This window comes from Podarcis raffonei, chromosome 16, assembly GCF_027172205.1.
Source record: "Podarcis raffonei isolate rPodRaf1 chromosome 16, rPodRaf1.pri, whole genome shotgun sequence".
NCBI classification, from domain to species: Eukaryota; Metazoa; Chordata; class Lepidosauria; order Squamata; family Lacertidae; genus Podarcis; species Podarcis raffonei.
Window position 1 is genome coordinate 13,774,678 of NC_070617.1, and position 23,375 is coordinate 13,798,052.

The following is a 23,375-nucleotide window of genomic DNA, read 5'->3' on the forward strand; positions in this document are numbered from 1 at the left end:
TGCCGGGGGGGGGGCATTCACACGTAAGACGTAACCCTGGGTTGTAGCCCACGTTAGCCAAACTCCCGAGTAGATACCCATCGACTCACCTCGGTCCAGTGGCGTAGCGTGGGGGGTGCAGGGGGGGCCAGCCGCACCGGGCGCAACATCTGGGGGTTAGGGGGCGCAAATCCACGGGTTAGGGGGTGCAAATTACTTGCCTTGCCACCCACGCTACGCCACTGCCTCGGTCCAGCCATCCCAACGGCTCTGCTGAGAGCACAACTCGGTTGGATACAACCCGCGGCGCAGCAGCAGGCACGTCCACGCGTGCCAAGCGCAACACGCGCCTTCGCGGAGCGCGCGCACGTGCAGGATCTTCGCCTAGGGAAACCGACCCCCCCCATCCACACACTCCACCCGGCGACACGTGCCAGGGTGTGTGTATGTGTGTGTGTATACTGTATAGAGCCGCATCGTCCGCACGCGCCCTCTGGCTGTATAGAGCCGCCGCGTCCTCCTCTCCCCGCGCCTCCGCCGCCGCCGTCGGGGGAGCGAGCGCCCGTCCTCCGCCTCCCCAAGACGCATCATGGCGCTGCGCCGGGACGCCGCCGGCTCGTAGGCTGCGCGCAACGCGCCCTCTGCCCGGCTCCCAGGAAGGGCTGCTGCTACTGCTGCTGGCTTGGCCGCTGCTCCGGGCCGGGCGATGCGGCGCTGGGGGACGAGCCCCCCCGAGGCAGTCCCCAAGGCGGAGCGCCGGAGCGGGAGCCGCGGCGACGCGGGCGCCGGGAGGGGGACAGGTGCGTCGGGAACGGGGGGTGTCCTCCAGTCGGGGGCTGGTGGAGAAGCTGGCTTTTCCGTGGGGAGGGGGGCACTATATCCGGCCCCCGCTGTCCCGGAACCCTTTTTTTCTCCTCCAGCCAGCCATTGCATAGGGTCTTTTCTTGATGCAAGGATTTTCCTTTTTCCCTTCTCCTTACCCCTCCTCCTTTTTGGCGTTGTTCCTATTGGGGTGGGGGGGTCGAGGGCATGGCGCTCTCCTCCTTTCTTTCTGCACGCATCCCAATGCGTTTCCATTGGCGTGGCTCAACGTGAGAACAGGGAGACCCGGGCAGAAAGCCAAGGTGGTGTGAGAATCTTTCCCTCCGAGGGGAAAGCTCCAGGGAGTTGGGGGTGGGGGTGGGAGAAGGGGACAGAAAGGAGGACCTCTCCTTCCTCTCTAGAAAAAATAGCCAAATACTTCAAATGCCATCTGGTCCTTTGGAGAGGAAGGTGACTTGCTCTCGAGTAAGCATGCTTGAGATGGGCGCTGTGGATTTCATTTCCTTGATTTGATTTTTACATTTTTTATAAAAACTATTTTAGCCTGATTGCTTCCTAGCTGTAAAGCTGTTCGGAAGGGCAACAACGGTTGCAAAATAAGTTAGGAGCGAGAGATTTGTGAATCGAATTCCCTGGGATTGAGAGGCGGTTCGGGGGAGGGGACACATTTTTAGGATTCTGTTTCTCAACGCACAAACCTGCGCAGAGGCTTCCCTGTCGCCCCGAGAGGCAGAGGTGAGTTGGTGGATTTGGGGTGGACCAGGAAGGATGGCGGAGGGGGAGACGCGAGGAGGGGGGGGGAGAGAGAACCTGCTCTGTAGGGCCCGATCCACCGGGGAACGTGCCTCATTGAACTGGACGGGAGCTGCAGTGAGGCTGGTCGAGGGGGGGGGCGGGATTCGGATGCATGGGCCCAAGTGAATTGGTGGTTTTTGTGTGTGCAAATGGTAACTTCACTACCCTTAGCGTGGTGGGTGGAAAAGAACCCAAAACTGTGAACCCAGATAAGTCACTACTGACTCCTGGGGAGGGAGGGAGGGAGGGAGGGAGGGTTAGTTGACTACCCCCATTCCCAGTCTGTGCACCGGATACATCTTCTTAAATTTGCTGTAGGAGTCAGGAGACTGAATGCCATTGCATTTACTTTTTTATTTAAAAGGGTGGGCGTTTCAGAGTTGGAGTTAATAACTCTTTGGCACAGAACGATCTGAGACATAAATTGCTTGTAGCTGCCAGAATGGAGGTGGCTGTACCACACTGGAGAAATCTGAGAAACCTCTGTGTCAAATCATGAGTATCCAGGGGCTTCTCGAGAGAAATCCAACCTAGCAGTGGGGTGTGGGGGGGGGGGAATCTAGGGGAGAAATTCAGCCTTAGAGATTCCCAGGCCTTTGGTTTCAGTGTGTTCCTCTTGTTAATACAAGGGATAAAGCCCTCTGTCCACCTGCTGCCCAGTTTTGAAGTGGCTCTCTGGTCTCAGCTGCATTTCCTGATGGATGAGAGATTTCCTCTTGCTGTGCTAGCTCAGACTTACTTCTTTCCTCTCGTATACTTGTCTATAAGTAACACTACAATTGTTCCATTTTGTTAATTGCTGGTGGTCATTTTTTAAAATTTACATATATCTATGAAGGGAACCAGCAGCCCTCCAGATTTAGCTGGACTCCCAGCCCCCATCACCCCTAACTATTCTATAGGAAACACAAATCCTGTGAAAAGGTGGATTCAAGTGAAACATTAAGAAATGCTTTCTAAACTCTGTGTGTGTGCGCGCGCGTGCACATTCCCTGGGGCACTATGCCACTGAATACCAAGGTGTGTTCATACAGTCACTTTTCTGGACATTCTGCCCAGTTCAGGTTGTGTAATTGAAGTGGATTTGGTGCTATTAGTCCACTTCCCACAGGACTTTTTGCAGTAAGGAAGGTGATGGGGAAACGCAGTGGCCTGGCTCAGTATATGGCAACCTCCTATGTTCCTAGTTAAATTAGCCCTCTATGAAGAACAATGAGGACTGGAATCTTCAGTTTGCTTTTAGGAAAAGGAGTGTGCATGATTTGCACGCTGGAGCCCCCAAATTCAATCCCTAGCATCTTTGAGTTGGGCTGGGAGAGACTCCTGCCTGGAAACCTGGAGACCTTCTTCCAGTTGGTGTAGAGACAGTACTGACCTAGATGGACCGAGCATCTGACTATCTAGGGCAGCTTCCTGTGCCCCTATCATTATATCAGAATAAGGCAGGAACTTCCTGTGCCTTCACATTCACAAGCTTTATCCTTTATCCCCCCCCCCCCGCACCAATTGCACCACATAATCCCACAGGCAAAAGGGACTTCATTTGGGTCAGTTGCTCCTCTTTGCCAGAGGCAGATTAATATTCCCCGCAGCCGGATTAATATTTCTAGTGGCTGGATTATTATTTCAGGCTGATTGGGAAGTGCTTCCTTGTTGTGTGTGATGATGCCAAGTCTTTCGATGCTCAGGTGGTGCCCCTGCCACCTGAATTCTTCCAGGTTTCCCCAACTGGCTTGTGTAGCTACTGATGGTTGGATTCTAACTTTACTATGTTGTGGGCAGGTTTGTCTGATGTGGCTTGGACTTGCCTGATACTGGGACATAGTCAGCTGCCTTCTGCTGAGTCAGATCAACCATCTATCTCAGTCTTGTCTTACAGTGACTGGTACCAGCTCTCCAAAGTTTCAAGCCGCAGGGTGTCTTGAATCTGGGACCTTTTGCATGCAGAGCCAGTGCTCTTTCATTGAGCTGCAAACTATCCCCTGCAGGCCACACCTGCACTTAGCCTGTCCTTTACTGGAATTTTAGGGTTTTTAACACCCTTCCCGCCTCCTCCATCTGGGAGTATAAATTGACATTACAGATGAGCAGCCTGCCCAAGGCTTAATCTGATGCATGCCTTAGACGCAGCACCTGTTTCCAAAGGTGGGGATGTCTGGAGGAAGGGATCCTTGAAAGAGATTGGGTTGTGGTCAACTGAAGCCCTACTCAGAGAGCAGACTCTTTGAAATCAGTGGACTGCAGTCAGTTGTGGCCATTCAGTGCAATGGTTGGGGCTGATGGGAGTTGTGGTCCAAAATTTCCAGTTGGCAAAGACTGTCCAGTTGTGTCAAGCCCAGATGCAGCCTGTGGTAGGTTCTGGAATGGCCAGACGAATGATAGGATTTATGTCCTTTGGGGGACTGGGTTTGGAGGCAGAATTTAATGCCTTCAACAAGGCTTATCTGGCTAGTAATCCAATTAGCAACACTGGCCTTCAGATCACCCTGTTCACTGTTGAAAGCATGCCTTCACAGCATTCTTAGTTTTTGATTTGTGTTTCAACCTAGGAAAGTACAAAGCATCTTCTACGCTCTGTGTGCGTCCATGATCTGCCAGCTTTGTCTTCTCTGACCAGGGATTATATTTAGGACAGGCAGTGGTACAGACTTGAAACCATACAGGACAGGTGTCTCTTGTTTTTGCTGTGGCCCTGTATCCTTTAACAACCGCAGAGCAGGCAATAATTCAATGGGTGCTGCCACATCTTGCTGGCATGGGCATAAAACAGATGAAAGCTATACCTGTGAGTTTCTGCCTGTCACACAGATGTGAAATTCATGGGGGTCTTGACTGTTGGCTGTTTGCAGTTTAGTAGCGCAGAGAGCTTGCTGGGGAGACCATGCATTAAAAAAATAAAGGACTCAAAAATAACTTAAACTAGGTTTTAATAAGAAAAACAAAACTCCTTTTACACTAAATACATTAACAACCAAACCAGACCCAACCACCAACCCATCCCCCAGGGTAATGGGAGAGCTAGGTGCTGCTCCTTATATACTACACCCAAATGCTGACACACCTTAATCAAATACAACTCAGCAGCACCTGCTATGCTTCACAGCTGTAAAGCTGGGTCTCGTTATCTTACTCTGGCCCTTGCTCTGGCCCCTTAAAGACATACACATCGGGTGGAACAATGATGAACCTTTACATTTAAATAAACCATTCAACATTTCCCCTGCGGTTCATCATTGTGGAACAAAAACATAAAGCATACTTTGTACATGTCTTTCAAAACAGAATGTCCACGTTGTGATGCATCTTTTAACAAAAGCTTAACTGTTTCAAATTTTACGCTTGGTGAATAACACAAATCATAATCTTCACCTGTAATTTGTTGAGAACCCTAGCAACTATCTAGCCTTGTACCTTACAACTTCATTTTTGTCATTCATTTTAACTCTATAAACCCACTTTGAATCAATAAGTCTCATATCTGGGGTTTGTGGTACAAGAGACCAAGTGTTATGCTCTTTTAAAGAAGCTATCTCAGAGTTCATAGCTTAATACCAATTTGCAGCTTGTTGCTTAGGTAATTTCTGAACATCATTGTAGCTTTTTGGCTCAAAAACTGCCTTATTGGCATACACAGTATTAAAATGTTCATCTGCAAAACGTTGTGGCTTCTGTCTCTTTCTATCTGAACGTCTCAGTCCGGAAGGAGAGTCAGACTCCTCAGACTTAATGGGACTAAGTGAACCACTACTTTCAGGTTGTAAATCATTGTCAGATTGAAGAGATGCCTGTAGGCTAAGCTCACGATCAGAAAACTCAAGAGAATCTAACCTCCCCTCGGGTGCCTGTGACTTTAAATCATCAAACAAATCAGATTCAACAGACTTTTTGTCTTTTTCCATTAATTCAGAAGCACCATTTCCTCCTGCTGCTGCTTCTTCCTCTTCTTCCTCAATATTATCTATACCGTTAGTATCTTGGAAAACAGCAACGCCATTCCAATTTACAGTTTGTATCATACTTCTGGTAATATGAAATTTGCCAGTTGCTGGTATGTAAATTCTGTACGCCCCCTGCTGGTAGCCCATTAATTTTCCCTGGACACTACGTTCACCCAATTTCTGTTTAGCGGGATAATGCATAATTACATCTGAACCCCAAATGCGTAGGTATTTCAGATTAGGGCGTTTTTTAAACAGCTTCTCATAGGGGGTGACATCTAAACCAGAATGATAACTGTGATTTTTAACATAACAAAACGCATTAAGCGCTTCAGCCCAAAAGTCTTTGGGCAGATTAGCATCGTGCAGATACGTTTTAACCCCTGCCTGTAGGTCACGCTGCACAACTTCAACAAGCCCATTTTGCCAGGGACTTCGGGGGCAAGATAACTCATGAGTAGTCCCCTGCGCTTCCAGGAATTTCTCAAAATCCTCAGAAACAAATTCGCCGCCCCGGTCAGAAAATAGGTTCTTAATTGGTTTGTTAAAGTGCGTTTTTACCCAGTTGCAAAAAACTTTGTACTTCTCAAATGCTTGGGACTTCTCAGCTATTGCATAAGTCCAACAATATCTACTATACTGGTCTATCAGAGTAAGCCAGTACTTAGAACCTCCTAATGATGGTGGGAGTGGCCCAACTAAATCACAATGTACACGCTCAAATGGCTCAGTTACTTTCCTATCTGAGCATCTACCCTTGCGTGCAACCTTAATCTTATTCTTGCAACAGGATAGACATTGCATAAAGTATTTACATGGTTTTAAGTTGAGGCCATTAACAATATTCTTTGTCTTAATTACATCAGCAAAATTCAGGTGTCCCAGAATTCTGTGTGCCTCATGGACACACCCGGAATGAGGCCTTACATTCCTCAACCCCTGGCTTGACTGTGCTGCTCTGCAATTTATAGGCGATTGGGAGTAGGTGCGAAAATACAGTCTATATAAACCATCAGATTCCCGGGCATATAATAGACGTTTGTTCCCATCGAAAAACTCACACATTGACTTTAAGAAACGCACAGTTATGCCTTGACGAGCAAAGCACCTTACTGATAATAAATTGTCCACTGACGGGCAGTAAATGCAGTTCGCTATCGTAATGTTTAAAGAGTCAAGTTTAACAGTACCCCTGCCAAGCGACTGCAAGACTTGTGAATTGGCTAAATGTACATTACCAGTTTCCTCTTCGAAAGAAATAAACAAGCTTCGATCGTTGCAAATATGCTGAGATGCTCCTGAGTCCACAACAAAAGACTTCCACTTGGCACGTTTAAGTCTTTTACGATCTGTTGTCCTAGCATGGAAAACTCGCGGCTCGTTTCTGTCTCTACTATACGATGTCGGCTGCTGGGCTGACAACCATGACTGACGAACAGAAACAGGCTTGGGAGTACTTTGCTTTCTTTTGGATCTGCAGTCCTTTGCAAAATGTCCTTGTTTATTGCAGAACCAACAACGCTTTGCAGCTTTAAATGCAGTTGTATCACCACAGGTTTGCATATGGCGTTCCTCATTACTTCTGGAAATAGGAGTGCTTATGGCACAAGCCTCCCTTCTATCCAACTCGCCCATTAATCTTGCCGTCACCCCTTCCACAGTTAATTGTGCTGGTGGAACGGCAGATATCTGGCTAGCTATACCATCGAAGTCCTCATTAAGGGAACATAGAATGATAAAAACATACTGAATATCAGGTATCTCCATGTCCCTTCGAATTAATTCGCAGCGTATTGCCTCCAGACGTCTCAAGTGTGCTGCCAAATCACCACCAGGCTGCAACTTCGTCTGGTACAACTGCTTGAAAAACGTCAATGCAGATGCTGACTCTTTTCTAACATGCACTGCTGCAAGACTGTCCCACATTTCTTGGGCAGTTTTCTTATTTCTTATATAGACTACTTGCTGGTCGCTGACTGCCAAATTAATTATCGCCCTGGCTTTTGCATCTCCTTTCGACCAAGCATTAGTCACAGGGTCAGGAGGGTCATCAGTTACATAGGTCCATACTTCTCTAGAGGTCAAAAGCGCCTCCACCCGAAAAGACCATAAACTATAGTTCTCATCTGTTAGCTGTGGGAAGACCAGAGCCTTCTCAGCTTCAAGAACCCGGTCAACCATTCTGGAACTCTTCCAGACCCACAGAACTACACTAACAGGAGAAGGAGTTTTCAAACCTTTCTCAGAGTCCAAAAATATGCAGTCATCCACTCAGCAGCTGGGCCCATAACCAAAGATGTTGGCTGTTTGCAGTTTAGTAGCGCAGAGAGCTTGCTGGGGAGACCATGCATTAAAAAAATAAAGGACTCAAAAATAACTTAAACTAGGTTTTAATAAGAAAAACAAAACTCCTTTTACACTAAATACATTAACAACCAAACCAGACCCAACCACCAACCCATCCCCCAGGGTAATGGGAGAGCTAGGTGCTGCTCCTTATATACTACACCCAAATGCTGACACACCTTAATCAAATACAACTCAGCAGCACCTGCTATGCTTCACAGCTGTAAAGCTGGGTCTCGTTATCTTACTCTGGCCCTTGCTCTGGCCCCTTAAAGACATACACATCGGGTGGAACAATGATGAACCTTTACATTTAAATAAACCATTCAACATTGACAGGAAGAAACAGTTGGCAACCCTACTTTCTTGTGGGTTTTACTGGTATGCTTCAGCTGAGAGACTCAAGTTTGGATTCGTAGGCACATAGGAGAGAAGTTGTCTGCTCCCAGAGGCTCTTTGGGATCTCAGACAGAGAAAGGTCCTTCCCATCATCTGCTACCTGATCCCCTTAACTGGAGAAGTTACAGATTGAACCTGGTGCCTTCTTGGTACAGCACACATCCTCTAGTGTGAAAGAGCTCTTGCGCTGAATTCAGCTTAGTTGTACTCAGAGCAGACCTATTGAAAATAATGGACCTAATTTAATAATGCTCATTGATTTCAATGTGTCTGAGCAGGATTAACATTGGATACAACCTGCGGTTTTTTTCATGCCAGACTCTCAGGGCTCCTCCAGACTCTGTATTTTGCAGAGGGGATCAGGTGTGTAGTAGAAATTTAGGTGTGCCCTAGTTCAACAAATCCACTTCAAGAAAAAAATGAGCAGACTTTTTGCAGTTAGGAAAAGCGCAGGATGAACAATAGCTTAATAGGAAGGCATATAAACACCCCGCAAGCAATTTAGAATTCATTCAGGATGGATGTTTATTGTCATTTAACCTCTCTGCAAAGAAATTGGTGCAAATGCTCTAAAAAGGTTTAACACTGGGCACTCCCAAGTGATGTATTTGTTGAGCATTCGTCCTGATTTGTTTGCAGAGAGGTTAGATGACATTGCATCAAAGCAAATATTAACCCACACTTTTTGGTGTGTGTGTTCTGTCACTTTCCTTATCACGAAAAGCCTGATTTTTTGGGGGAAGTGGGTTTGTTGTGCAGGACCTCCTAGGTAGCTATAATTATGCAACCTGAATTTTCTGGTATGTGGTTGAATCTGAACATGGCAATAGTCTATCATATCTCCTCTCAGTCTCCTCTTTGCCAGGCTAAACATACCCAATTCCTCCAACTGTTCCTTATAAGGCTTAGTTTCCAGACCCTTGATCATCTTGCTCGCCCTCCTCTGCACACATCCAGCTTGTCAACCTCCTTCTTAAATTGTGGTGCCTAGAAGTGGACGCAGTATTCCAGCTGTGGTTTGACCAAGGCAGAACAGAGCAAGACTATTACCCCCCTTGACTGGGACACTATATTTCTTTTGATGCAGCCTAGGATAGCATTAGCTGTTTTTGCTGCTGCATCACACTGTTGACTCATGTTAATCATGTGACCTACTAAGACCCCCAGATCCTTTCCACATGTACTACTGGCAAGCCAGGTGTCCCCATCTTATGTTTGTGCATCTGGTTATTCCTGCCTAGGTGTAAAACCTTACATTTGTCCCTATTGAAATGTTTTGGCCCAGTTCTCCAATCTGTTAAGGTCATCTTGAATCCCAATTCTGTCTTCAGTGGCATTGGCTACCCCTCTCCATTTGGTGTCTTTTGGAAATTAGTGTTCCTTCAATACCTTCCTCAAAGGTCATTTCCAAAGATGTGGAACAAAAACAGGCTCAGGACAGAATCCTTTGGCACTCTAGTTGTCCCTTTTTCCCAGGATAGCGAGGAACTGTTAGTGAGCATTTTTTGGGCTTGGTCAGTCAACTAGCTACAAATCCACCTAACAGTTACCTCATGCAACCCACATTTTACTAGCTTCTCTGCAAGAATATAACGGGGGACTTTGTCAAAAGCCTTACTGAAATCAAGATGCACTATGTCCACAGCATTCCCCTGATCGACCAAGCTTGTAACTCTATGAAAAGACGAAATGAGATTTGTCTGGCATGACTTGTTTTTGAGAAACCCATGCTGGGTCTTAGTAATCACAGCATCCTTTTCTAAGCGCTCACAGATTGACTGTTGAATTATCTGTTCTAGAATCTCTCCTGGTATTAATATCAAGCTCACCAGTTGGTAGTTACCTAGGTCTTCTTCTCCCCCCTTTTTGAAGATGGGAAGAACATTTGCCCGCCTACAGTCTGCAGGGACCTCACCTGTTCTCCAAGAAATCTCAAAGATTAGAGACAGAGACTCTGAGATTACATCCGCAAGCTTCTTTAGTACCCTTGGGTGCAGCTCATCAGGCCCTGGAGATTCGAATTCATTTAAAGTTCCCTTGCCACTTATTTTCCCATCTTGTGTTGCAGTTCCCTCTTTGCATTATTTATTCTATTATCTCCAGGTTGGGGATTGTTTTCCTTTTGGGTGAAGACAGAGGCATAGTAGGTGTTGAGCAGTTCTGCATTCTCTCTGTCACCCAATAGCATTTCTCCGTGCAAGGGACTTGCTTGTTCTTCTTGCTTCAAACATAGCCAAAGAAACCTCTATTATCATTTTTAACCTCTCTGGCAAGCCGGAGCTTATTCTGAGTTGTGGCCCGCCTGACCTTCTTCCTGCAACGGTTGGCTACTCGTGTATACTCTTCCTTCGTGATTTTTCCTTCCTTTCATTCCACTCCATGGCTGAGATATAAATAACACCCTCAGCAGTGGAGTCAGGCATTAGTGTGTTTGAGGTGGGTGTACATGGCATTGTTAGTTAAACGATCAAGGCACCAACCTCAAGAAGGCCCCGTGCTGTGTCCCAACCTGATTACTTTCCTGGGGGTGTCTTTTAAGAGTTGAGCACTTTTTATTTTTTGCAGTTTACAGTGGTACCTCGGGTTAAGTACTTAATTCGTTCCGGAGATCTGTTCTTAACCTGAAACTGTTCTTAACCTGAAGCACCACTTTAGCTAATGGGGCCTCCTGCTGCTGCCACGCCGGTGAAGCATGATTTCTGTTCTCATCCTGAAGCAAAGTTCTTAACCTGAAGCACTATTTCTGGGTTAGAAGAGTCTGTAACCTGAAGCGTATGTAACCCGAGGTACCACTGTATTTTCATGCCTGCTATCAAACTTTTTTTTTCTTTTTTTTAAAGACAACCGATTCCTTCAGCTTAATGGATGTTCTGCAGGAGTCCAGCACCTTTAATTAGCACTTCAAAATGCCAAAAACACAATGACAGGTATATTTAAAGGCCTAGTCAGGAAGTCATCTTCAGATTTTGGGTTGAGCTGGAGCCAACAGCACTGCCGCTGACTCCTTTGCATGCAAAATACCTCTTTGGCCCCCTCCCTTCTTCCCAGCCTGAGAATTTTGGCAGAGCTCTCTCTGGCTATGCACCTCCTCAGTTGTTCAGCCCTTCTCTCTTTTGCATCTCTGACTGTGCTTGGAGGTGGGGAGGGGAGGGATCAAGCATTATTATTTTCTTTTAGAAATAATAATTGTTGTCTTTTTTGGAGAAGGGCAAAACCAAAGGAAGCCGCAGCGGAACCAAAGGAAGCAAAACATAAAGGGAACAAAGGACCAAACTGTGGCAGGTTGTGGTGTTGCACTTTCCAAAGAACGTAGACATATTGGACCAGGTTCAGAGGAGGGCAGTGAATGTGGAGATGGGCATGGAAAGGCCGTCCCTTGAGGGAGGTGTGAAGGAGCCGGGTGTGTTCAGCATGCTGAACGGAAGGCGGAGACGGGGACAAGATAGCCCTCCTCAGATACCCAAAGGGCTGCCCCATCAATGATGACAAAGGCATGTTCCTTGATGTTGGTCCAAAGGGTAGGTCTGCATCTTGTGTTCCAGGAGAAATGTCCATTGCCAGTGGAGCCGATGGCCTAGAGAGCTAGGAGGGCAGGTGGGCTCCTCTCCTCCGGAGGTCTTCAAACCATTCTAGCTTTGGGTCACCTACCATTAGCAGGGGAACGGGATGGATCAGGGGCAGTGTTCGAAATTAGCCAGGTGCATTTTGCACCTGGCTTTCGGCCACTCGCAACCAAGTGATGATGCCTGGGCACCAGGATGGCACCTGACGTCTCTGCCACCTGAGGATTATTGGATCTAGACTGTCTTCACACACTAGTACCCCGTCCTGTAGTATTGTATCAGTTATATTTTATCTTCACAATCAGAATGAATTTCAGGAACCCAAACACTTTTTCTGTGTAGCCAGAGCAGGAGCAGTCGCTATTAAAAGAGGTTGGAAGAGGCCAATATATATGTGGACTGTCCTTGGATCAAGGGACTTTTCTTCTTTAAGTTCTCAAAACTCTTAACCTAGCTGAAGGTTGACCTCTGAACTAGCCAGATGTTTAAATGAGAATCAATCACAGTCAGTCCATCATTTGAAAAGTAAGATTTTAGAGCCCCCTTGCCCCCAAATGGCAACTAGACATTCCATTTTTGTGTTCAAGTTCAAGTTCAAGTAGTTTATTACGGTCATAGACCAGCATAAGCAAAACATCTAAATACCAAATAGCATAACAGTATGAATCTAATAATTATTAAATAAATAGGAGCAAGAACGAAACATAGATTTAAACATATAAACAGAATACTTAATTAAGCATAGATAATGGGTGAGTAAAATTTTATAAGGAAAATTAAAAGATCGGTTAACACAGCTATATGGGGTGGGTTTCAGAAGTGCGGATCTAACAATATGGGCCTTCAGTTTAGGATTGAATTGTAGCATAGACCATTCTTTGTCGAGTATATATCATGGCAGTGCAAAATCTGGTGACTAAATATGTGACTTCTGGGCTCTTGTCCTGCAGTAATAGGAAGATGTTGTGTTGTTCTGAATGCCCAGGAAACTTATATAAGATGGGCTGGATAAACCTAGTTCGTTTTGTGATTGCAACCTTGGTTTAAGGAGTCATTTGGTGCCTATCTTAGATATCAGAGTTTTGAACATTGATCAGGGGTCTGCTTCTGTTTGAGCGGCCCTTTACATTGAGCGGCCATCGCCACCCTGTTGCCCCTCCAGAGCTTTAGTCCAAAGCAGCTGGAGGGCACCAAGTTGGCATTGCCTTGAGTGTCATAATGTCTTGGGGGCCGCATGCTGGTGGTGGGAAGGCCCAGATCCAAAAGTGAACAGGGAGACAAGTTCCTTCGCTCTCTGGTTTCTTTATATCGGTTGCTGGGCATCGCAAGTGGGGAGGAAAGGTCTCTTGCATTTGGGACCTGCCTTGAGGCATCTTGTTGGCCACTATGAGAAGACTGTGATGGGCCATTGGCCTGATCCAGCGGCTGCGCTCTGCTTAATCTTCTTAGGTTCTCTCCAAGGCCTTCTTTGAGCAGCTCTCTCCCTCTTGCCCTTCCTACGTCAGCCTGGCCAATGCTCAGGAGTTAAGTTGTGGGTGAACATATCAGATGACACAGCGATTCTTCAAACAGCTCTTGTTTATTCACAGGCCAGAACAGAACTGAACTGAAGGGTTCAGCCAGCCTGCTTATATAGAGCTCCACTACAACGCAACAGTAACCACTTTCTGTAACTATCCAATCATTGAATGTCACTTTCAATCCCTTATTTGCATATGTGGACCTGAGTGAAAACTATCTACAGTATCCCCCTGCTGGCCCAGGGTGAGAACTTCAGTACATAACACCAGGGATGATGGGAGTTGTACTGTGGCAACATCTGGGTGGCCACAGGTTTCCCCTATCATAATATGGCAAAGTTGCAATGGTTAGGGTGGGGCTTTCTGAAAGCCAGTTCTCTCCTCCCCTCAGGACAGGGATGGTGCTCAGTGAGCCCTAAGGTGGCATTTGAGGTGGAGGGGAGCCCAACTCAGCCGGGCCAGAGGTTTCCTCACCACCGATGGAAAACATAGCAAGATTTCACATCTTCCGCAGGGTTTAGCCCCAGCTGGCCTGACATTTGCTACAGAAGAACGGATTGAGAGGGGTGGAGTGAGAACGAAGGACAACCATGCAGGGGTGCATGACGGCATGTGAGTTTGGGGTAGGGAGAGAGCGAGAGCTGTACCTGACTGCAGCCCTCTGGGATCCTACTTTTTATGGTGTTCCCTGAAGCAAACGCAACAGCCATACAAAGCCTGGATGAGCCTAAAGAGATAGTATTATTATGTGCCCCAGAGAGTGGCTCTGGAATCTGTCCGTCCCCTCCTCCACCGCCCCAGTGCTTCAGTCTAAGTTCTGGTTAAAGGAGTGCCCCTGACCATGCCAAGAGTGCTTTTCCGCCTTCTTGCTGGAGAAAGGGCTCCCAAGTCACCCTGAGCTCTGAAACCGTTCCTTTCCCCGCTACGAGAAGGTCAGGTCTTCATTGCTGCCCTCTTAATTGTGGCTTGCGGGGATCCATGCATGTTGTTTGAATGAAGTAAGCAAAAAACAGTCGCTATAGAATGAAGGCAATTATGCCTCCCTGTGGCCAGCAGTTGGGGATGATGTCTCACCCATGCTGGAAACAATAAGAACGTTGCATCATTCATTCTCATATATATATATATATATATATATATATATATATATATATATATATTCATTTCCTGTGAGAAGCGGTTCAAGGGGGCAAAGCGGGTTCTAAAGATAGATAATTCATTCTTGTTCCCAAGAGCTGGGAGCATGCAGAAGAAGGAAAGGGTAAAGCAAAATCCTGGTGCTCTCTCGACAACCCAAATCCTTTCTGTTCCCAGGGGGTTGGAGGGGGGGAATTGTCTTCGTTTTGGAAAATTGCAATGCTACAGACTCAAAATCACGTAGGATAGGTCTTGTTTCCTTGGCAGGGGTCAGCATTGTTTCAACAGCAACTGGACGGGTTGCAGCATTTTGCTGGTAGGAAGAAGATCTGACAGGCAAAGCTGTACCTGTGGGATTTCTGCCTGCCCTACATTATATATATATATATATATATATATATATATATATATATATATATATATATATATAATATTTACTGAAATTTTACAAAAACATAAGTTTAAAAAATACAAAGAGAAACATAGCAAAAGAAAAAGATATAAAAAACAAAAACACAAAAATTCATAAAAAAGAAAAAATAAGAATAAAAATACAAAATACAAAAAAGACAGATAAATAAAAAAGAGTTAAAAACAAATCCATTTTTTATACCTTTAAATTCGTTAGCTTGTCTCCTTGACCTCCTCACACCTCCCCTTTTTGTATTCCCAATTAAAATAATCAATACATTTTATATTTTTAAGGGGGAGGGAGAGCTCAAAGCAATTTACAGCCGACATTGAAACATCAAATGAAACAATCCAGAATGAAACATGACTGAAGAAAGTCAAATATGAAGTCAACATTCAAAGCAACATAATTAACAGGAAGCTAAAATATTGTCTTAAAGGTTTCAAAAGAAAGCGTTGTAATGGAGGTCAGCTACAGAATGCACATTTATCGCAGCAGAGTTAACGGGGGGGGGGGGAGCCTTTAAACCTTTGAAGAGAAAACAAATATAACATGCACATTTAAAACAGCATAATTAGCAAGAGAATAAAACATTATTGTAAGCATGGAACATATCTGCTGCTGCTGTTGCCAGTCCTGCCAATGGTAGTTCATGGTAGCTGGTGGCTGTGGAAGCCCAGACTCAGTGACCTGGGTCTCTGACCTCTTCAGCAGCCTCCGTTTCTGTAGCTCCGTCACGGCAGGGAGCAAGTCCTCCAGGACTCACCGCCAAGTGAAAGAAGTATGGAATATTGAACAGCTCTTACTCAGAATCTCCTTTCTTGTAACTTGAAGCCATTGGTTCAAGCCCTACACTCCAGAGCAGGAGGAAAGAAGCTTGCTCCCTCTTCCATGTGACAGCTCTTGAGATATTTGAAGAGGGCTATCATATCTCCTCTCGGTCTCCTCTCTTCCAGGCGTACAGCAAACCTGGGTTGCAACTCATGGTTTGTCTGGAGCAGAAAACAAAACCACCACCCCATGAGCCTGGGTTAGGGAAACCTGCTTAGCCAAATCATCAAACCCTGCTGTATTTTGATGCTGTGTTTTGGGGGCCCTCCGGATTGGGGTTTGTCGTCTTTGGAGGGTGTCGTCTGCAACATGTCACTGATGAAGTAATAGTGCATGGGTAGGCAAACTAAGGCCTGGGAGCAGGATCCGGCCCAATCGCCTTCTAAATCTGGCCTGCAGATGGTCCGGGAATCTGTGTGTTTTTACATGAGTAGAATGTGTCCTTTTTAAAATGTATCTCTGGGTTATTTGTGGGGCATAGGAATTCGTTCATTCTCCCCCCAAAAAAATAATAGTTCAGCCCCCCACAATGTCTGAGGGACAGTGGATTGGCACCTTGCTGAAAAAGTTTGCTGACCCCTGGAATAGTGCATCATTGGTGGATTTCTAACTGGACCACCCACACGCAGTTCCACCGCGTTAGTGGTTCTGTGATGCTTAAAAAAGTAAAGGACCCCTGGCAGTTAAGTCCAGTCGCGAACGACTTTGGGGTTGCGGCGCTCATCTTGCTTTACTGGCCGAGGGAGTCGACGTTTGTCCGCAGACAGTTTTTCCGGGTCATGTGGCTAGCATGACTGAGCCACTTCTGGCGAATCCAGAGCAGCACACAGAAACGCCATTTACCTTCCCGCCGGAGCAGTACCTATTTATCTACTTGCACTTTGACGTGCTTTCGAACTGCTAGGTTGGCAGGAGCAGGGACCGAGCAATGGGAGCTCACCCTGTCGCAGGGATTCGAACCGCCGACCTTCTGATTGGCAAGCCCAAGAAGCTCAGTGGTTTAGACCACAGCGCCACCCGCGTCCCTCTGTGATGCTTACTCAAGGCTATTACACCATTGCCTCCTGGAGGGGCCCCCCTTGCCCTATAGCGCAAAAAGAGGGACAAAGAAATAAACAGGAACATGTATACAGTGGTACCTCAGGTTAAGAACTTAATTCGTTCTGGAGGTCCGTTCTTAACCTGAAACTGTTCTTAACCTGAGGTACCATTTTAGCTAATGGAGCCTTCCCACTGCCACCGTGGCACGATTTCTGTTCTCATCCCGAAGCAAAGTTCTTAACCCGAGGTACTATTTCTGGGTTAGCGGAGTCTGTAACCTGAAGCGTCTGTAACCCGAAGTATCACTGTAATATAAAATGTTACAGGATTTCAGCAGAAGGCACTTGGACATGCATGCACCAACTAGAAATCAAGCAAGTATGTTTACCCCAAACTTTGGCATGTGCAAAACCGCACTGATAGTGCCCTGATACCATCATGAGCACAAATGCTCATAAATGCACAATTAAAAGGACGTCTTTTAAGGGTGTATTTTGTTGCTTGGTCATGTCACTTAAAATGCGGAATTATTATTATTAAATTTTCAGTAGTATTCTTTGGTTTTGAATGAGTAATGTGCATAGCAGTTGTCATAACGATTCCCTTTCTGTTAGGATATATGCAAACCGGTTAGAGATTTCCCTGTAGGCAAATGTCTGATCCCTACAGGGGGAGATGGTGGGACCTTTCATGTAGCTCTTCTAAGTCAGATATCTGGATTCCACAAGGCCTTGGGAGGAGAATGAGGGTCCGGTAAGTTTTTGGCAAGGATATGGGCCTGGGGGCCAGGACACCTGGGTCTTTTTGAGGCCGTGGGAGAAAAACGAGTTCTGACAAGTTTCCTAAAGCAGTGGGGTGGGATACGTGTCTCGTTTTTCAATCCACCTCTGGCAGGTGGTGACGGACTCCACTATCTGGAAGGGAGGAGTGGAGTAATAGCTATTAACTGAGGTTTAGGAGCATTCCTGTAGTTCGGGGGGGGGGGGACCTGTAGCTCTACAAACTTGGCTGGACTCCGTCTCCCATCAGCCCGTCAGCACAGCCTATAATCAGGGTTCCCCACTCCTGCTGTAGCCTTTATGTTCCAGTGTAGAAGGGGAGTGGTATGCAGTGGTTAGAGGCGATCTATGGGCATTGGGCCCTCCCAATTTGCTGTCACCTTCCTCCAGCCTCTCTGAGAGGCCCGGGGCGACGACTGTGAACGGGCTTTTGCAGCGCATTCTAAAACCAGGTCACCTTTGCTGGAACCTTGTCCTGTGTAATCATTGACAGTAATCTGAGCCCAGGTAACCTGGCACGGAGGAGCCGGTGGACGGCAGGTAATGGATACTTCTTGGGACTAGGCAGGTAGCCAGTCCTCCTTGTTTCCACCTGAATGGGCAAGTCCAGCTGCCGCCTAAAAGGCAGACTAGTTGGATGGTTGCAGTGGTGGCTATTAATAATGCTAGCAATAATGATTTTTTCAAACTTGCTAGCTGCTTTTTTAAAGCCCTTGCTTTATTTGGGATTCACAAGGACACCGCCTCCCCATTTTCCAGGAGTTGAGGCTGAGAGAGGGTGGGTGACTTGCACAAAGCCCCTGGCAGAGGTAGGATTTGAACCCGGGCCTCGCAGGTCTTTCGGACCCACTGTAGATAATAAGTGGTCTCAAAGAAACGAGCCTGGCTGAGACGGAGAATGTACTCCCAAGTAGCCAGGGGACTGCATCCAAAGATTTGAAAAACAAAAATTCTAAGCTCCTTCTGCCTGGGTGCTCTGAAATGTGGCAACCGGCATTCAGGAATTTGAAAGATTTCTTTCTCCAATCCAGTCTCTCTTCTCTCCCCCTCCCCACAAGGCCTTTCCTGCCTCTTAATTCTGATGTGCAAATTAATCAGCTTTCATCTTTGCTGCTGCCTCCCTGCTTTTTTTCCTCGAGGATTGTGTTTGAATTTCTAGGTTTCTCTCCTGGAAATTCAGGATAGCAAATTGGCAGAACCCTAAGCCCCCTCCAGACAACCCTTTTTTATTGTGCATACACAACTGTTTGTGCTGAGGGTGGTATCGGGATGTTTATAAGCAATCCCCCCCCCTTTCGATACTGTTTGCATCTGTGCAAAAGGTTCAGGGTGGCTTCGTTTGCGATTGGTGCATATCTCATTACCTCCTGCTGAAAACTTGCAGCTTTCCGTACCGCAAATATTCTGGAGCATTGTTGACTTTTTGGTTCTGCTTTGCACTGTTGTAGTGCAAGAGCGGCCCTTCAGACAGCAATAATATAGTGACAATGGGCTTACATTGCAGAACGACTCTCAAAGCTGAACACTGTTCTAAATCCGGCACTGTTGTTGTTGTTTAGTCATTTAGTCGTGTCCGACTCTTCGTAACGCCGTGGACCAGAGCATGCCAGGCACTCCTGTCTTCCACTGTCTCCCGCAGTTTGGTCAAACTCACGCTGGTAGCTTCGAGAACACTGTCCAACCATCTCGTCCTCTGTCGTCCCCTTCTCCTTGTGCCCTCCATCTTTCCCAACATCAGGGTCTTTCCCAGGGAGTCTTCTCTTCTCATGTGGTGGCCAAAGTACTGGAGTCTCAACTTTAGGATCTGTCCTTCCAGTGAGCACTCAGGGCTGATTTCCTTCAGAATGGATAGGTTTGATCTTTTTGCAGTCCATGGGACTCTCAAGAGTCTCCTCCAGCACCATAATCCAAAAGCATCAATTCTTCGGCGATCAGCCTTCTTTATGGTCCAGCTGTCACTTCCATACATCACTACTGGGAAAACCATAGCTTTAACTATACAGACCTTTGTTGGCAAGGTGATGTCTCTGCTTTTAAAGATGCTGTCTAGGTTTGTCATTGCTATTATTCCACCAGCAGCACATTGTGGGAAATGCCTGCAAGAAACCCACCAGTCTGGGATGGCCCTTAGAATTGGGACGAGGAGAGGAGGAAAGGTTGGCTCAGAGAGGAAAGGGCTGTGGGTGCATTTTGCAAACTAGCTTTTGCGTGCCCCTGCTCTGATCGCCCAACTCCCCCTCCCTGGCCCTCCAGCGCTCTCTCTAGCTGTGCATGGATTTATCGAGGGACGGGGAGCTGTCAAGTTTCCACCTCACCCCTGAGGCTCATGCTCATCGATCGGATGAAGTCTGTGGCCTAGATTCCAGTGAAGGGCAGAGAGGTTTAGTGGCTGGTGCACTGGAAGTCAGGTGCTGTGTCTCTCGGCTCTGAAAGGGCGAGTGGGTAGTGGGTTCGAGGAGATGGGGGCCGGTTCCACATTTTTAATTGTCAAGTTTTCCATTCAGTCCTTAGTTCTGGTTTTTCAGGCGGCGGAAATGGAAGTTGGTTAATCTCTCTCTCTCTCTCTCTCTCTCTCTCTCTCTCTCTCTGCTGACAACTTTGATTGAGAAAGGAAGTCAATTCAGTTCACCCACCTTTCGATCAGATTCTCTCATGGAGGCATTGGTGGCCGTTGAAATAGGCCGTCTGCCCTTGTTAGCTGTGCTGCCTTCTGGGCTCCGAGTTCAAGGTGATGGGTGTGATCTAAATTTTCTCTTTGCAGCCATGGATCTGGCCCTGCCAGCCTCTGAGCTCTCTGCTGCTTCACATGTAGCCTGTTGCAATCTCTGAGACCCATGGAGAAACCATCCCTTTTTATTTATTATAGACAGTCTTGTTTTTGGGGGTACCCTTCCCTAGTAAATCACAGTCCTTCTGGAGCTCTAAACTAGAAAATGCTTTGAAAAAGCAGCACTTTAAAAGCAATCCAGAATGCAGTGCACATGAACTGAAAGCTGCTTGAAATGAAAAGATTGTAGAATCATAGAACTCTAGAGTTGGAAGGGACCCCGAGGGTCATCCAGACCAACCCCTGCAATGCAGGAATCCATCCTCCAAGGACGGAGAGTCTACCACCTCCCAAGGGAGTCATTTCCACTGTCAAACAGGTCTTACTGTCAGAAAGTTCTTCCTGATGTTTAGTCAGAATCTCCCTTCTTGTAACTTGAATCCATTGGTTCAAGGCCTTCCCTCAGAACAAGAGAAAACAAGCTTGCTCCATCTTCCATGTGACAGCCCTTGAGATATTGAAAGATGGCTGTCGTATCTCCTCTCAGTCTCCTCTTTTCCAGGCGTAGAGCAAACCTTGGTTGCAGCTCATGGTTTGTCTGAAGCAGAAAATAAAACCACCCTCCCCCCATGAGCCTGGGTTAGGGAAACATGCTAAGCCAAATCATTGAACCCATCATAGCTGGACTTAGGGGAATGTGCGAACCCTGGATCTTTGAGCCTTCCACATTAGCAGAAAAGATGGACAAATGCAAGGCACAGAGCAATGGTTGTGAAAGGATGATGGTGTCATCTGAATGCCTCAGGCATCAGACACTGAGTATGAGGAGCCAGAGTTGTCAGTGCCCCATGGCCTGCCCTGTACCCTCTTTGCCAGCCTGCTGCCCTCAAGTGCAGGGAAAGATGTTGGAGTAAGATTCCACTGCCACTCCAGTTGGCTCCTGTATGTGCCCTGGGGGAGGGAGCCATCTTGTCCTTCGCCTCAGGCAGCAAAATGTCTTGAGCTGGCCCTGAGGAACACAGTGTCAGGGACACTATAAAACACTGAAAACACACTGTCACACACCCGCCAACATTTTATGGTTCATTTGTGCTGGTTTGCCGTTGACTTCAGCTCCTACGTCTAACTTCAACGGAATAATTTTCTTATGCCTATTTTTATATCCGCATTGACTTCTTTTTTTGTCCCTGGTCTGCCCTTGCAACGGATGCCAGAAACACTGACTTTTGCTGCCTCTCTCCAGTATCTCGTTTACTTTTTTCAGACTTTAATTCTCCACAGTGCCTGCTTGTACAAAATGGATTCTCTTTTTTAAACAGTTGTGGCAAACCTTTCCTCATGCTGGGCGTTCTGCCCACCAGTACCTTTTAAATCCTCCTCCTCCCGCTCTCTTTGCCAGAAATAGTTTTCCAGCAAGGCCCATTATAAACTTTTCATCGTTAATTGTTATTGCTTAAGTTTATTGGTTTTGTCGTTCTTATTTCATTAATATATGAAGATGATTTGCAAACACACCACAAAAACCAGCTACAATGGTTTTAAAAAACAGTACAAAAATGAAACTGAAAATAGGTTTGAGAACACCCTTCCATCCAGCTGGAAATGCTTACTGAAACTAAAATGTCTTCAGTTGCTTCCAGAAAGGACAGGAGGCAGGCACCTGTCATACCTTGACGGAAATGTTGTTCCACAGAACAGGGGCAGCCACGGTGAAAGCCCTGCTCCAGGCTGCTGGTATTTTAGAGCTTCAACAAGAAACTCTTCTGCAGACTGCAGTGACCTACTAGGCATATAAGGATTAAGGCAGTCTCTCCAGTGACCTGGTCCTGAGCTGTCGAGGGCCTTACAGGTTAGTGCAGGCTTCCTCAACCTCGCCCCTCCAGATGTTTTTGGCCTACAACTCCCATGATCCCTAGCTAGCAGGACCAGTGGTCAGGGATGATGGGAATTGTAGTCTCAAAAAACATTTGGAGGGCCGAGTTTGAGGAAGCCTGGGTTAGTACCAGAACTTTGAATTTAGCCCAGCAGCTGATTGTCAGCCAGTGCAGATGAGGTACTATATCCTGGCAGTAGTTTCTCCAACAATTAACCCAGCTGTCTCATTCTGCGCTAGCTGCAGTCTCTGGATCAACCTCAAGGGCCACCTCACACAGAGCACATTGCAGTAGTCCAGCCTTGAGGTTACCAATGCATGGACAACTCTGGTTAAGCGATCCAGGACTGGCCATAGCTGTCTTGTTAATAGCAGCCTGTCTGTCTGTGAGTTGCCCCACTCCTGCCACCCTCGTGCACTTCTCTGCACAATTTCCATTTGAGCTTGGGGTATCTCATGTGCTCTTGCAGTTCCTTCTCTTGGGTCAGGTCTTCCTCCTGCAGTAATTTCTCCTTTGAACTGGATTTCATTTTCATTGTGTCATGAAATGAACACCTTTAGCTAGAGTGGCAGGGGTATAAACATTATTATTATTATTATTATTATTATTATTATTATTATTAATAATAATAATAATAATAATATAGTATGTGAGACTCAATTCTAAAAATGGGATGGCCATTATCATTTGGAGTGATTACACAAAGCAGTTCTTTTGGGTAGCTTTTGACCCCAGTAAATTTTTTAGCCATTATGTCCTTTGGTAATGAATAGCTTCCCTTGCCCTTGATCCTGGAGAAGTTGTATATAGCCCTCGTGACTAGTAGCCACAGATAGCCTTATTCTCCATGAATGAGCCTAATTCTCTTTCCAAGTCATCTGTCTCTCCATCTAATGAGAGCCAATTCTGTAGTTTAACTACGTGCTGTGTGAAGACGGACCTCTTTTTGTCTGTCCTGAATTGTCATTCAGCCTCATTGGATGTCAGCGAGTTCATCGTGATTTTAAACAAGCCACACAGCTTGTCGTTGTCGTCGTCTTTTTCTCATTTCTATTTAAATCTCCCTTCCAAAGGAGTCCAGGGCAGCAAACACATAATTAAAAGAGCATCATTAAAGAAACATTCTAAAAACAGTTTCAAACAACCCCCATTATCTCAGCCAGTGACTTCAG

At 46.4% G+C, this 23,375-nt stretch overlaps 1 protein-coding gene across 4 annotated transcripts in view; it reads left to right on the plus strand.

The window, feature by feature from the left end:
* Positions 1-678: 678 nt before the first annotated feature.
* Positions 679-23,375, plus strand: part of GAL3ST3 (galactose-3-O-sulfotransferase 3) — a 30,395-nt gene continuing 7,698 nt past the window's right edge. The window contains exon 1 of one of the 4 annotated variants that reach the window (XM_053368417.1): positions 679-779. The gene's annotated coding sequence lies outside the window, so the exon portion shown is untranslated. Of the gene's footprint in view, positions 780-1,448; positions 1,537-23,375 lie in introns of those variants that run through there. The other 3 variants (XM_053368418.1, XM_053368420.1, XM_053368419.1) reach the window with 3 other exon arrangements.